The sequence below is a fragment of the Rhinopithecus roxellana genome, chromosome 6, assembly GCF_007565055.1.
Source record: "Rhinopithecus roxellana isolate Shanxi Qingling chromosome 6, ASM756505v1, whole genome shotgun sequence".
Taxonomy (NCBI): Eukaryota; Metazoa; Chordata; class Mammalia; order Primates; family Cercopithecidae; genus Rhinopithecus; species Rhinopithecus roxellana.
Window position 1 is genome coordinate 84550171 of NC_044554.1, and position 14857 is coordinate 84565027.

A 14857-nucleotide genomic window follows, 5' to 3' on the forward strand; every position below is an offset into this window, starting at 1 on the left:
CATCAACATAGGAATTAAAATAATTACAAAGAAGACAGCAATGGGAAACCACACCAACAAACAAACACGTGGTGTAAAGAAAAAAAGCACATGAAAGAAATAAACTAAAGCACATTAATGGTTACATTAAATGCATGTGAATTAAAATTTCAATCAAAGGCAGAGATTGTCAGGCTTGATTAAAAATCAAGATCCAATAATATCAATAACAAGTTATCTACAAGAGATCTACCTTAAATTCAAAGATACAAGTACATTGAAAGTAAAATAAAAAACATATAGGGTGCAAATATAACCATAAGAGAGCTAAGGCAGCTATGTAAATATGCCCAACAAGAAAAATGGATAAATAATTTGTGCTGTATTCTCAAAAGTCAATTTTGTAAAAAAGAAAAAGTAACTGAATGTCCATTATGCACATAAATATGACTAACTTCATGTACTAATTTTGAATAAGAAAAGCAAGTTATAGAGGAATATGCAGAGAGTGATTCCATTTGTGTAAAATTCAAAAATATAGACAACCCACAATGCATATCTCAGGAAAATGAAGGTATTAATAAAATTGTAAAAATGCAAGGGATTATTAAACATGAAAATTACAGTAGATAGATTTTGTACATGAACTAATTTATATTTTTAAATGTTCACCAAATCCATGTTTTTATATAACTCCTATGCTATTCTGATTAAAAAAATTGATATTTTCTGTTTTATCCTCCTAAAACTTTTAATGATTTCTTCATGATCAGAACTCAGGTTTTTTATCATAGTGTGTTTACATGTGTCACATATTAATTTTCATTTTGTTTTTTCTTAGTTAAAGGTAGAGACTCAATATACAGGTATTTTTTTTCAATTTAGAAACTTTTACATGTTTTTTATTAAAGTAATTTCTATCTTTCTTATTTATTCTTTCCCTCTGGATCAAATACTGGATTTCCTCAAACTTCTCTTTCTACTTTGAATTTTCCCAGTTTTCTTTTTTAAAGATGTTTCTCAGATTTACTTGAATATTTAGATTTTTAAAAACTTTTTTGAATGGATTTATTTCATATATATCTATGTTTTTGGTTATTCATTTATTTTACTGATTTTTTTTTTTTTTTGAATTTGTGTTTTTGGTTTCCAAGATGACTTAATTTTCTGGCTACATCTTTAACTTCACAGTACACTATTTTATAGACTTGATATTCACTAGGCTCTCTTAAAATGTTTTCAAATTATCTTTTGTTTTCTACTTTATTTCTGTTTGTATTCCTGAGTTTAGTTGTTCCATCTGCATATCCTGCTCCTTTTATTTCACGCTCTTAAGTTGCTTCAAGTCAAGGGAAAACAGTTCCTATTTTGCTTATAGATCTAAGGAAGGTGTAGTTCAATTAGTAGACTGAGTTTACAAGTAGCTAAATAGGTCAAACCCATCCCTCTCTGAGTTGACTGTGACTTGTATAATTGGCCACTGCTTGTCTAAGAGTGGGTTTCAAGGATACAGTACAAGATCAAGAAATAAACAATCACAGAAATAATAGTATAGAAACTTCATTAGCTGCCTGGGAATGTTGTTATGCTTGTTACCTATATGTGTTTTTTTGTGTGTGTGTGTTGGTTTTTTTTTGTTGTTGTTTGTTTGTTTTTTAATTACTGTAGCAAGGTGAACTTATTCAACTTTTCTGTTCCCCTCTCCAGTTTCTCACCTCAGAACGCTGACTGATTTGTGGTTCAATTTCTCTGTATCATCCTGGGGAGAAAGCATTACCATGCTATTTGTCAGGAAGGGTATAGATTCTACCGATTCAGCTCTGCTGTATGTAGGCATTCAGTTAATTTCTATAAGATCATCCTACAACCAATATTAAATTTTGATTTGCTTTATGGAAGATTTTTATAAATAAAATAATGTAAGTGAAACATATCTGTGAGAAAATGACAGTGCTGTGTGTAAGATCAGTGACCCCAGACCAAAGTTCATTTAAAAATGAAGAATTTGAGGATACCTGTAGGGTTGGGATTGGGACTTGAACTCCTGAGTTCAAGAGATCCTTAAATTCTTCATTTTAAAAGAGTATAATATTAGTATCTAACTCACAGGACTGTATTGTAGATTAATTGAACTAACAGGGTCGAACAATTTGAAGAGTGCTTGGTGTATGGTGAGCAATAAAAAACCAATCAACCAACCAAACAAATAAATGAAAATGATAATTAGCTTGTATTGCTACACTTTTGATAATTACTTTTGCAAGAAATTATTGAATGATATATATATATATATATATACACACACACACACACACACACACATATACATACACTATATACTTTACATTGGAAGGTAGAAGGAAATCTGCATCACAGAAAATATATATTCTATTTATTGTTTCACTAGAAAACAATACTAGATGAAGACAAATGATTTTTTATTTGGAACTAAACAATGTCTCAGTTATGTCTCTCTATTTAAACTTCAGTTAATTATCTCATGTCTCTGGGTCTGTCATTTTTATTAAATAAAGCAAAGTAACCACGTCACACATTCACAGGATTACAGCACAGATGGTGAATAAAAACCCTTGAGGCATCATCTATTTACTAATGAAAGTTTGTCTGCTTCCTTCCAGGGAGAATATAAGAGTTAGTGTATCCTCCTTGATTTATTTATACTCTTGGGCATATTACTGTCTTCTATCTACAGGCACCAGATGACTAATTACCACTGTGAATCCTCAATGAAATCTAACTGAAGACCAAAGTAAGAAACATGTTTTATACCAAAATTTAGAGACCAAATCAGAAGATGGCACAGTTACTTTATAGTTTGACATGTAGACCAACCTCTTTATCATTGGGCCACATGACTTAGGGTTTTCTATCTTTTAAAAAACCTGAAATAATTGGTTTGCACAGATGGCAGCATGCTAATAATTTGAAATTAAGCAACTCCTCCATGGAGTCACTCTCATCAAAGAGATCAATATTGAATAAGGAAAAGTGTTCTGATTCACAGGACCAGATCCCTCTGTTCTCTTTAAAAAGAATTTAGTGAAATACTGCTTTTGTAGCTAAAGATTGAAGAATGAAAGATTTGCCTTATAGTTTTAAACAGAATAAACTTTTAAAAGTTTAGCAACATCTTATAAATCATAAACATAATTTTTCACACACATTGAATTTCTTTTTTAATAATAAGGTGGTGTCACTCACTGAATTAATGTAATGAATAGCTGATTTATTTCTTTGTCAGGAGAATTAATTTTAGCTGTATTGTACTTACGAGCAAGACATGATTTTATTCCCATACCAAATCTTAGTTAATGAAACCCTTCACATTGTATGGGCAGAACTTATATTGCTTTCTATAACAGTTTATTTTGACTGGAGATGGAAGTCATGAGATAATGCATGTGTTTCATTTCATAACTTAAATCTAATGTAATACATAGTCCAAAAACATATAATGATGATATTGGGAAAACAAGTTTAAATCACTCACTTTTCTCCTTTTTCAGAGCTTTCTCATTGACTTAGAATAGATGTAAAAGTCTCCGGAAATAACAATACCGTAAATTATCTTGTAATGTGCTATTTTTTTGTGTTTCAGGGCCTTTATATATAAGAGGGATATGGTTTAGCAGGGTCATTCTTAGCTCAATCAAGTAATACACAACCTGTAATGCTTGGCGCTTGCTTGCTTTGTAGAAGTGGTCCTTTTATTCTTCCAACAGTGAGTAAATTTGATGATATATTTTAATAATATACATGTCTCGAGCAGTATTTTTCAATAGTTCATTTGCAATGAAGATAGTTCATTTGCAATGAAGATAGAAGAGAAGCGTACAAAGTGAATCCTTTAACAGCCCAAGTTACTTTCTAGAGAGAATTGTCAAGCAGTGCACGATGAAGAAACCCAGAGATCTGTGTGAGTTCAAAAGGTGGAGTTCAAAGTCTAATGAGATAAAGAAGTCTGTAATTTGCAGACAGAGTACATCACAAGAGCTCTGAAGATTGGCAAGACTCTCCTTTGATTTCATTTAGCTGATATAATCACTTATCAGCACATGCATAAAAGTAAAGCATCTGAAGCTAGGTAAGGAATCACCCTAAAGGATTAGAGAGAACAATCCTGAGCTCACCAACCAGTCCAGATGAGTAGCATCATAATTCGAGGAACACTGTGTGGAGTACACAGAAAGGTACTGGCTCCATTGTGGGACAAAGCTAGCACAGGACTAAAGGCTGCTCAGATTCTAATTCAGCCAAGAGGACTTCCTTTTCCAGACACAATGAAGTAATAATGATAGATTTACCTTCCTGCCTGCAAGTGTTAGGGTAGATGACTCATTCACTTTAGATGAGACTGTAAATTGGTAAAACTCAAAATATATATAAAAATGTCCATAGCAGAATTGCTCCTAAGAATCCTATACTGGGAACAACTCATATGCATCTCAATTCATATGATGCAACTCACAAACATCAATAGTAGAATGTATATATAAATTGTGATTTATTCATAAAATGAGAATGAGTGAATTATATACCTGCATGCAGCAAATGAAGCATTCTCAAACATAATATTGAGTGAATAAAAGTCAGGTATGAGAGTAAATATCATGTATTACATTTATAAAATTTTCAAAAAGAGGCAAAACAGACCCAGGTTTGTTGAATATTTGGATACTGGTATAAAATCTTTGCAAGGGAGAAACATTTTAGAGATGAGTCCAGCATATAAAAGCTTTACAGTGCTGTCATAATTTTCTTTCTGGAACTGAGTAGAAATTCATTAAGTTGTAAACTTAAGATAAGCATTTATTTGTATACTTGTTGCACTTCATACATACATTTCTGAAACTATGGGAAGAAAGGCAAAAGTATGAAAAAGATGAGCAAATATAAGTGATAAAAATAAGACTATAGAATTCAAAAAATGTTCAAAGTCACCATACATGCAAATAAATTGAACATACCTTTTAAAGAACAGAGCTTGCCACACTGAAAATAAATATAATGTCCTCTTTGATAAGAGCTAACATACGGAACACAGAAATGCTGAAAGTAAAGGGATGGTAAAAATAATTTCAGGAAATGATGTTCCAACATAAGACGGAGGCAAAATAGATTTTATGACATGAGATATAAAGAGATTCTTTAAATATTATATAGATTTCAATGTAACACAGTAAGTATGCTGTTTATATTTTAAAGGGCCTTGAAATAAACCAAGAACATTTTATAAAACTTTATAGAGAAGCTGACAAATTCAACATGATCTCAGAAATTTTGAAATTTTCAATTATTAATAGGTCAAACATAAAAGGCAGCAAAAATATACAACATTTAAAAACAGTGAGTAACTTTATTCATTGCACATATAAAACATCTTTTACCTAAATGTTGAGAAAAAGTGGTGCGTCCTCTAACATACTTGCTACATTTTCACAAACTGAGAATGCTGTAGGCTGTAAATTTAGGATTTAAACTCCTAAAATCAGATCAATTAAAAAATTATTATATGAACTACTTTATATGCCAAATGCATGCAAAAATAATATTTGTTTTTAGTGCATATTTGTAAGTGGCAGAATTTTTAAAATTGTCTGGGAATGAGAAATTTCAGAAAGTTGTTATCTCTGGATGGGGCAGAGATGAAGGGAAAAGTCTTAAAAAAGCAAATTGAAATCTAATTTAAAATCTTTATACCTTATAAGTAGGTACATGATTGTCTATTTTATTTTTCTGTGTTATAAAAATATTTTATTTAAGAAAGCAATAGTAGAATAAATCTTATCTAGATTGTCTGAAGAAACTCTTGTCCTTGGAAAGATGAAAATAGAGAATATCAAAAATGGAAGAAGGTAACTGCAAGCTCAGTAGAATTACCATAGCGAAGGACAGTTGTGGAAGACACCAGTCACTCCAAACAGTTATGTGTCAGACACTATTCTAAGCACTGCACTTCCATTAATTCATTTAATCTCAAAATAGTCCTAGGATTTTAACTGCTATTAGAGAGATAAGGTAATGAAGGCAAAGTGAGGTTGTTAAGTGGCCTGGATCACACAGCTAGGAAGTGTAAGAACTCCATAGATTAAGCTTGATCACCACAGACAAAATCTAGACTTTAGGGCTCACTTGAAGTCAAGACGTCATGTTGAGTTTATGTTCAACTGTTTAAATTTTTAAAAAATACGTATACAAGTATATATTTATATCTTAATTGTTATATATAAGATATTGTGTGTGTTTGTATGTGTGTGTGTGTGTGTATATAAAATGTATTTCCAAAATATATGGTAAGAGAGTGTGAACTAAAATGTTATGGAATCTTTTTGTTAATTCTGGGTATTAGCTTCACACAGAATCTACCATGGAATTAATAGTTTTGGAACCTGTACTCCTTGGCAAGTGAACTTTTAATGCATTTTTTTACTTCCACAAATAAATGATACAGAATTAACAGTTTGAAACATTTCACAGACGTTCTTGAACTTATTTTACACAAAGCTAATAAACTGTCAGGACTGTGCCTTAGAGAACTAGAGTGGTGTCAAATAGGGTTCTGCTGACAAAAGCAACATTAGAAAGTTTGATTTCCTCCCCACAAAGTCCTCGTGTTTGTTTTAACACATTTCTCAATAAATTTTCATCTGTAATAGGTTCTCAAGCTTAGAAGCCTCAGCAAAGACCCAGTGGATTGATCTTAAATGTATAACCAGAGAGTCCTTAATCTCCTGATAGGTGTATAGGAAACTTAAGAGGCCATAATAGATCTGTCAGCTTCCACTGCATTACTCAGGGCTGTGCTGCAGTCACACTGAATACTGCAGTCATCCTATTCTCACATTTCATATACATCTGATCTTGCTCTAGGCTGAAATATTCTTCTTTACTTCTTAAATTACTCCTAACCTTTACTAGTTCTCTAAGCTTGTATAGTAGTTTTTTTTTTTTTTTCATTTTCATCGACCATATTTTGAATCTTTGCAATTATCCCTTTACTCCTTTGCTTTTTGAGTAATTATCAGCACGCTGCTGTAACTTACAAGATACATCTGTTCTGAGGATCTAATATACAGTACAGTGGTGATGGATGTGTTAACTAATTTGATTGTGATAATCATTACATAATGTTTTTGTACAACAAATCGTCACACTGTACACCTTGAGTATATACAATATTTATTTGTCAATTAAATATTTTAGAAAGATAGATGAGGTAGGCCCATCACATGAGTCTGACTGGGACATCACACCCACAAGATACATCTAGAGGGCTGGAGTCAAATTTTTACAAGTTGAATAGAAGGATGCAGTGACACACTCCTGAAGTCCCAACTACTTGGGAGGCTGAGGCAAGAGAATACCTTGAATCTAGGAGTTTTAGTTCAACCTGGGAAACATAGCAAAACCACATCTCTAAAAATTAAATAAAATGGAAAAAATTTATGAGTTGAGTCATAAGTAGATTACAAGCTATAGGACACTATTTGTGTAAGAACTGAACATCAGCAAGATGAAGAATGAGATATTAGACAGACCCAAATCCATGAAGTCCGAGTCTTGACAGGGACACGGGGAAATGGGAACACAAAAGCAGAAGACCGCAATGATGCTTTGGGCAAGCCTGCTTCAGTGGGGAACCCCATGTTCTGGCATCCATGCTGGCTGAACTCCCTGGTCACAGTGCGAGATTAGGCTGAGTGAAAAGCTATAGGTCTTTCTGGGACCACAGAACGCAGAGCTGATAATGACATGATCAACAAAATATTTCTTAAAATCTTTCACTCTCTTCTATAATTAATTATAGCCTTCCACCTAAAACAATTAAATAATACCATTTCCTATTTTGCATTAGTTTTATAATTAAATTCTTATGAAAGTGTTTTTTAAAATTAATGCCTCCTGACTGATTCATTTTTCTGGGTGTAATCCTAATAGGCTTCACATTTACTTTTTTTTTTTTTTTTTTTTTTTTTTTTTTTTTTTTTTTTTTTTTTTTGACGGAGTCTTGCTCTGTCGCCCAGGTTGGAGTGCAGTGGCGCGATCTGGGCTCACTGCAAACTCTGCCTCTCAGGTTCACACCATTCTCCTGCCTCAGCCTCCCGGGTAGCTGGGACTATAGGCGCCCGCCACCACGCCCGGCTCATTTTTTGTATTTTTTAGTAGAGACAGGGTTTCATCGTGTTAGCCAGGATGGTCTCGATCTCCTGACCTCGTGATCCACCTGCCTGGGCCTCCCAAAGTGCTGGGATTACAGGCGTGAGCCAGCGCACCCGGCCACGTTTACTTTCAAAATGGCTGTTCTCATTTTCAGAAAAGTATAATAAATACTGTACCCACAGATATGGAAAACATGACAATTCTAAGAACATATTTTGATACTCTTCTCTATGACCTATTGTAACTCTGCTGTAAAGCAAACACTATCTTGGATTGAGAGTATTTTATAGGTGAAGGCAGGGCAAGATGGCAGAATAGAAAGCTTCACTAATGATTCCTCCCCCACTGGCAAGAACACAAATATAACAACTATCTACACATGGAAAGCACCTTCATCAGAACCAAAAACGAGGTGAGCACTCGCAGTACCTGGTTTTAACTTCGTATCTCTGAGAAAGGCACTAAAGAGGTATAATAAACAGTCTTGAATTGCTGATGCCACCGCTCCTCTACCCCTGGGCAACAGCTGCAGTGGTGTGGAGTGCATCTCTCAGCAGTGGGGGAGGGAGGGCACAGCAACTGTGAGACACTAAACTCAGTGCTGTCGTGTTAGAATAGAAAGGAAAATAGGACAAAACTCCGCTGCTGCTCACTTGTGGAGGGACCATTTAAACCAGCCCTAGCCAGGGCAGAATCCCAGATACCAGTGGTCTGAACTTGAGTTCCTGTAAAAACTCACCACCAAGGGCTGAAGTGAGTGGGTCTCTAAGAAAACTTGAAAGGCAGTTTAGGTCACAAAATCTGCAACTCTTAGATGAGTCCTGGTGCTGAACCCGGCCCAACAACCGTGGACTGGAGGGGCACGTGATCTACTGAGACACCAGCTAGGGAGACTAAGGGAGTGTTGGCAACACCCCTCCACTAACCCTAGGCTCCTTCCTTCCCCTTGAGAAGAGGAGAGGGAAGGGTATGGAAGACTTTATCTTGCATCTTGGGTACCAGCTCTCTGCCAGAGCAGTATAGTCCACTGGTCAGAATTACGAGACCTGTGCTCTAGGTTCTAGCTCCCAGGTGACATTTCTAGATACTCCCTGGGCCAGAAGAGAATCCACTGCCTTGAAGGGAAGGAATCAGTCCTGACAGCACTCATCACCTGCTAATTGAAGAGCCCTTGGTCCCTGAATAACCAGCAGTGATACCTAGGTACTAACTACATCAAGGGCCTTGGGTGAGACTAACTTGTGAGGTAGAGAACCAGGTGGGCTCTTGGAGACCCTGATTCCAGCGTTTCTGGACCTGTCCTGTGCCAACAGGGAGTCCACTGCCCTAAAGGTTGAGTCCCAAGTCAGACAGCATTCATAGAAAACTGACTTAAGAGATCTTGGGCCTTAAGGGAAAATTGACGGTAGCCTGGCAATACTTCCCATGGGCCTGTGGTGGTGGTGGCCATGAGATAAAGTCTCTCTGCCTTTGGAAAGGAGAGAAAAAAGTGGAAAGGGCTGCATCTTGTGGTTTGAGTGCCAGCCCAGCTGCAATACAATAGAACACCAGTTACATTTCTAAGGTATTTTACTCTAGTTACTGACTCTTTATTGGCACTTCTGGACCCACCTGGGGACCAGGGGAACTCGCCACCCTTAAGGGAAGGACACAGGCCTGGGTGACTTTGCCACCTGCTGATTAGAGTGCCCCAGGTCCCTGATTATGCATAGGCAGTAGACAGGGAGTAGCTATAGCAGGCCATGGGTGGGACCTAGTGCTACACTGGCTTCAATTCTGACCCAGTACAGTCCTAATGGTGATAGCCACAGGGGTGCTTGTGTTACTTTACCCCCAGTTCCAGGTGGCACAGGACAGAGAGAGAGAGAAACTCCCTTTCTTTGGAAGAAAGTAAGAAAAGAGAACAAGTGTCTTCTCCTTGTAATCCAGAGAATTCTCCCAGATCTTGTCCAAGATCATAGGACAGTACCTCTGTGAAACTATAAAAAGCACACATTTCTGGCTTTGAGATACCCCCTAAAGAAAATACAGCTTAGATCAAAACACTCAAGTCCTTTCAAATATCTAGAAAGCCTTTCTAAGGACAGATATCAACAGGCCCAGACTGTGAGGACTGCAATAAATATCTAACTCTCCAATGCAGACTCAGATAAACATCTAGGAGTATTAACAACCAGGAAAATATGTTCTCACCAAATCAAGTATAAGACACAGGGACCAATCCTAGAGAAACACAGATATGTGTCCTTTCAGATAGAGAATTCAAAATAGCTGTATCAAAAAACTCAAAGAAATACAAGATAATACACAGAAATAATTTAGAATTCTGTCAGATAAATTTAACAAAGATGGTGAGATAATTAAAAAGAATCAAGCAGAAATTCTGGAACTGAAAAAATGCAACTGATATACTGAATGTGTCAGTCTTTTAATAACAGAATTTATCAAGCAGAAGAAAGAATTAGTGATCTTGAAGACAGACTGCTTAAAAATACACAGTCAAGGAGACACAAGAACAAAGAATGGAAAACAATAAAACATACCTCTAGAATCTAGAAAATGGCCTCAAACAGGCAAATATAATAAGAGTGATTGGCCTTAAAGAGGAGACAGACAAAGAGATAGAGATAGAAAATATATTCAAAAGTATAATAACACAAAACTTCCCAAACCTAGAGGAAGATGTAGATCTTCAATCACAAGAAGGTTACAGAACACCAAGCAGACTTAACCCAAAGAAGACTAGATCAAGGCATTTAACAATCAAATCCCAAAGATAAAGGATAAATAAGTGAACCTAAAAGCAGCATGAGAAAAGAACAAATAGCATACGATGAAGCTCTATTACCTCTGGCGGAAGACTTTTCACTGGAAACCCTACTGGCCAGGAGAGAGAGGCATGCCACATTTAAAGTGCTGAAGGAAAATCCTTTTTATGCCAGAATAGTATATCCAGTGAAGATACCCTTTAAGCATGATGGAGCAATAAAGACTTTCCCAAACAAACAAAAGCTGAGAGATTTCATCATTAGAGCTCTCCTATAAGAAATGTTAAAGAGAGTAGTTCAATCAGAAGGAAAAACACGTTAATGAGCAATAAGTAATCACCTGAAGGTACAAAACTCACTGATAATAGTAAGTATAAGAAAAACACAGAATATTATACCACTGTAAGTTTGGTGCATAAACCACTATTATCCTAAGTGGAAAGACTAAATAATGAATCAATCAAAAACAGTAATTATGACAACTTTTCAAAACATAAACAGTGCAATATCTTAATAAATAGAAACACAAAAAGTTAAAAAGCAGATGAAAACAGTCAAAGTATAGAGTTTGTGTTAGTATTTTTTGTTTTTTAATGCATATAATGTTAAATTGTTATCAACCCAAAATAATGGGTTATAAGACAGTATTTGCAAGTCTCATGATGACCACAAACCATAAAAACATACAAATACACACACACAAAAATAATCTAAATCACATCACCAGAGAAAATCATCTTCACTAGAAGATAGGAAGGAAAAAAATAAGAGAAGACCACAAAATGACCAGAAAATAAATGGAAAAATTACAAGTGTAAGTCCTTACTTATCAATAATAACATATTAATGTAAATATACTAAACTCTCCAATCAAAAGACATTGAGTGGCTAAATGGATGAAAAAACAAGACTTACTGATCAGTTGCCTATAGGATATACACTTCGCCTATAAAGACACACATAGACTGAAAATAAAGGGATAGAAAGAGATATTCTAGGCCAGTAGAAGCCCAAAAAGAACAAAAGTAGCTATAATTGTATTAGCAAAATAGATTTCAAGACAAAAACGGTAAGAAGAGAAAAATAAGATCAGTACATAGTAATAAAGAGGTTAATTCAGCAAGGGGATATATAAATTTAAATATATATATGCACCCAACAATGGAGCACCCGGATATATAAAGGAAATATTGTTAGATCTAGAGAGCGAGATAGCCCCCAATATAATAATACCTAGAGATTTCAACACCCCACTTTCAGTATTGGAAAGATCTTTCAGAAAGAAAATGGACAAAGAAACATTGGACTTAATCTGTGTTATAGACCAAATTACAAAATAGATATTTACAGAATATGTCATTCAAAGGCTGCACAATACACATTCTTTTCCTCAGCACATTGATCATTCTCAAGGAAAGACCATATGTTATTTCACAAAACAAGTCCTAACCATTAAAAAAAACTGAAATAATATCAAGCATCTTTTCTGATCACAATGGAATAAAACTAGAAATTAATAAGTAGAGAAATTTTGGAAATTATAGAAATACCCAGATATTAAACAAAACGTTCCTGAATGACCAGTGAGTCATTGAAAAAATTAAGAAGGTGGCTGGGCGCAGTGATTCACGCCTGTAGTCCTAGCACTTTGGGAGGCCGAGGTGGGCGGATCACAAAGTCAGGAGATCAAGACCACGGTGAAACCCCGTCTCTACTAAAAATACAAAAAATTAGCCAGGCGCGGTTGCGGGCGCCTGTAGTCCCAGCTACTCGGGAGGCTGAGGCAGGAGAATGGCGGTAATCCCGGGAGGTGGAGCTTGCAGTGAGCCGAGATCGCGCCGCTGCCCTCCAGCCAGGGGGACAGAGCGAGACTCCGTCTCAAAAAAAAAAAAAAGAAAAAATTAAGAAGGAAATTGAAGCTTTTTGAACAATAAAGGAAGCACGAGATACCAAAACTATGGGGTAGAGCAAAAGCAGTACTAAGAGGGAAGTTTATTGCTATAACTGTCTACATAAAAATAAAAAATCAAATAAACAACCTAGTGCTGCATCTTATGGAATTAGAAAAGGAAGAGCAAACCAAACCCAAAATTGATAGAAGAAAAGAAATAATAAATATCAAAGCAGAAATAAATGAAATTGAAATTAAGGAAAAATACAAATGATCAATGCCACAAAAGTTGGTTTTATTAAAAAGCTAAACAAAATTGAAAAACTTTTGCCAGATAAACTAAGAAAAATAATGAAAGATACAAATAAATAGAAACAGAAATGAAAACAAAGATGTATTTGTCTGTTTTCACCCTGCTATTTATAGATTAATTTATAAATATAAGAGGTTTAATTGACTCACAGTTCCACATGACTGAGGAGACCTCAGGAACTTTACCATCATGGCAGAAGGTGAAGGGAAAGCAAGGCACATCTTACATGGCAGTAGGAGAGACAATGTGTGCAGGGAAAACTGACACTTTTAAAACCATCAGATGTCATGAGAACTCCCTCACTATCATGAGAACAGCATGGGAGAAACCACCCCCATAATCCAATTACCTTCCAACAGGTCCCTCCTTCAACAAGTGGGGATTACAATTCAAACTAAGATTTGGGTGGGTACATGGAGCCAAATTGAATCATTCTGCCCTGGCTCCTCCCAAATTTCATTTCCTTCTCACATTGCAAAATCAATCATGCCCTGCCAACAGTCCCCCAAAGTCTTAACTCATTCCAGCATTAGCTCAAAAGTCCAAGTCCAAAGTCTCATCTGAGAAAAGGCAAGTCCCTTATGCCTTTGAGCGTGTAAAATCAAAATCAAGTTATCAAGTTAGTTACTTCCAAGACACAATGGGTACAGGCATTGGGTAAATGTTCCCATTCCCAATGGGAGAAATTGGCCAGAACAAAAGGGTTGCAGGCCCCATGCAAGTCTAAAACATGGCAGGGCACTCATTAAATTTTAAAGCTCCAAAATACTGTCCTTTGACTCCATGTCTCCCATTCAGGGCACACTGATGCAAGGGGTAGTGGATTAGTCCATTTTCACACTGCTATAAATAACTACCCAAGACTGGGTAACTTATAAAGGAACGAGCACAGGCAACCAAAGCAAATATAGACAAATCAGGTTAAGTCTTAAGCAGAGCATAAAGGTTTGGAACATTTGCCCCCAAACAATGTGGCAGAACATAAAAAAGCATTTTCTGGGGAGAAATTCAAGCCGGCTGCATAAGTAATGAGGAGCCGAATGCTAATAGCTAAAGAAATGGGGAAAATGTCTCCAAGGAATTTCAGAGATCTTCAGGGCAGCTTCTCCCATTACAGGCCTGGAGGCCTAGGAGGGTAAAATGGTTTCATGGGCAGGGCCCAAGCCCTGCTGGTCTGTGCAACCTTGGGATATGGTGCCCTGCATTCCAGCTGCCCTAGCTTCAGCTTTGGCTAGAAGGGGCCAACATAGAGCTCAAGCTTAAAAAGTTAAGTTAAAAAGTTTGGGCACAGCGGCTGGGTGCAGTGGCTCACACCTGTGATCCCAGCACTTTGGAAGGCCGAGGTGGGTGGATCATGAGGTCAGGAGATTGAGACCACCCTGGCTAACATGTTGAAACCCCATCTCTACTAAAAATACAAAAAATTAGCCGGGCATGGTGGCGGGTGCCTGTAGTTCCAGCTACTCAGGAAGCTGAGGCAGGAGAGTGGCATGAACCCGGGGGTTGGAGTTTGCAGTGAGCAGAGATCATACCACTGCACTCCAGCCTGGGCGACAGAGCGAGACTCTGTCTCAAAAATAAAATAATAATAATAATAATAATAATAATAATAATAAACTTGGGCACAGCAAAGAAAACAATCAATAAAGTGAAGAGACACCCACAGAATGGGAGAAAATATTTTTAAACTACCCATCAGACAAATGATTAACAACCAGAATATAT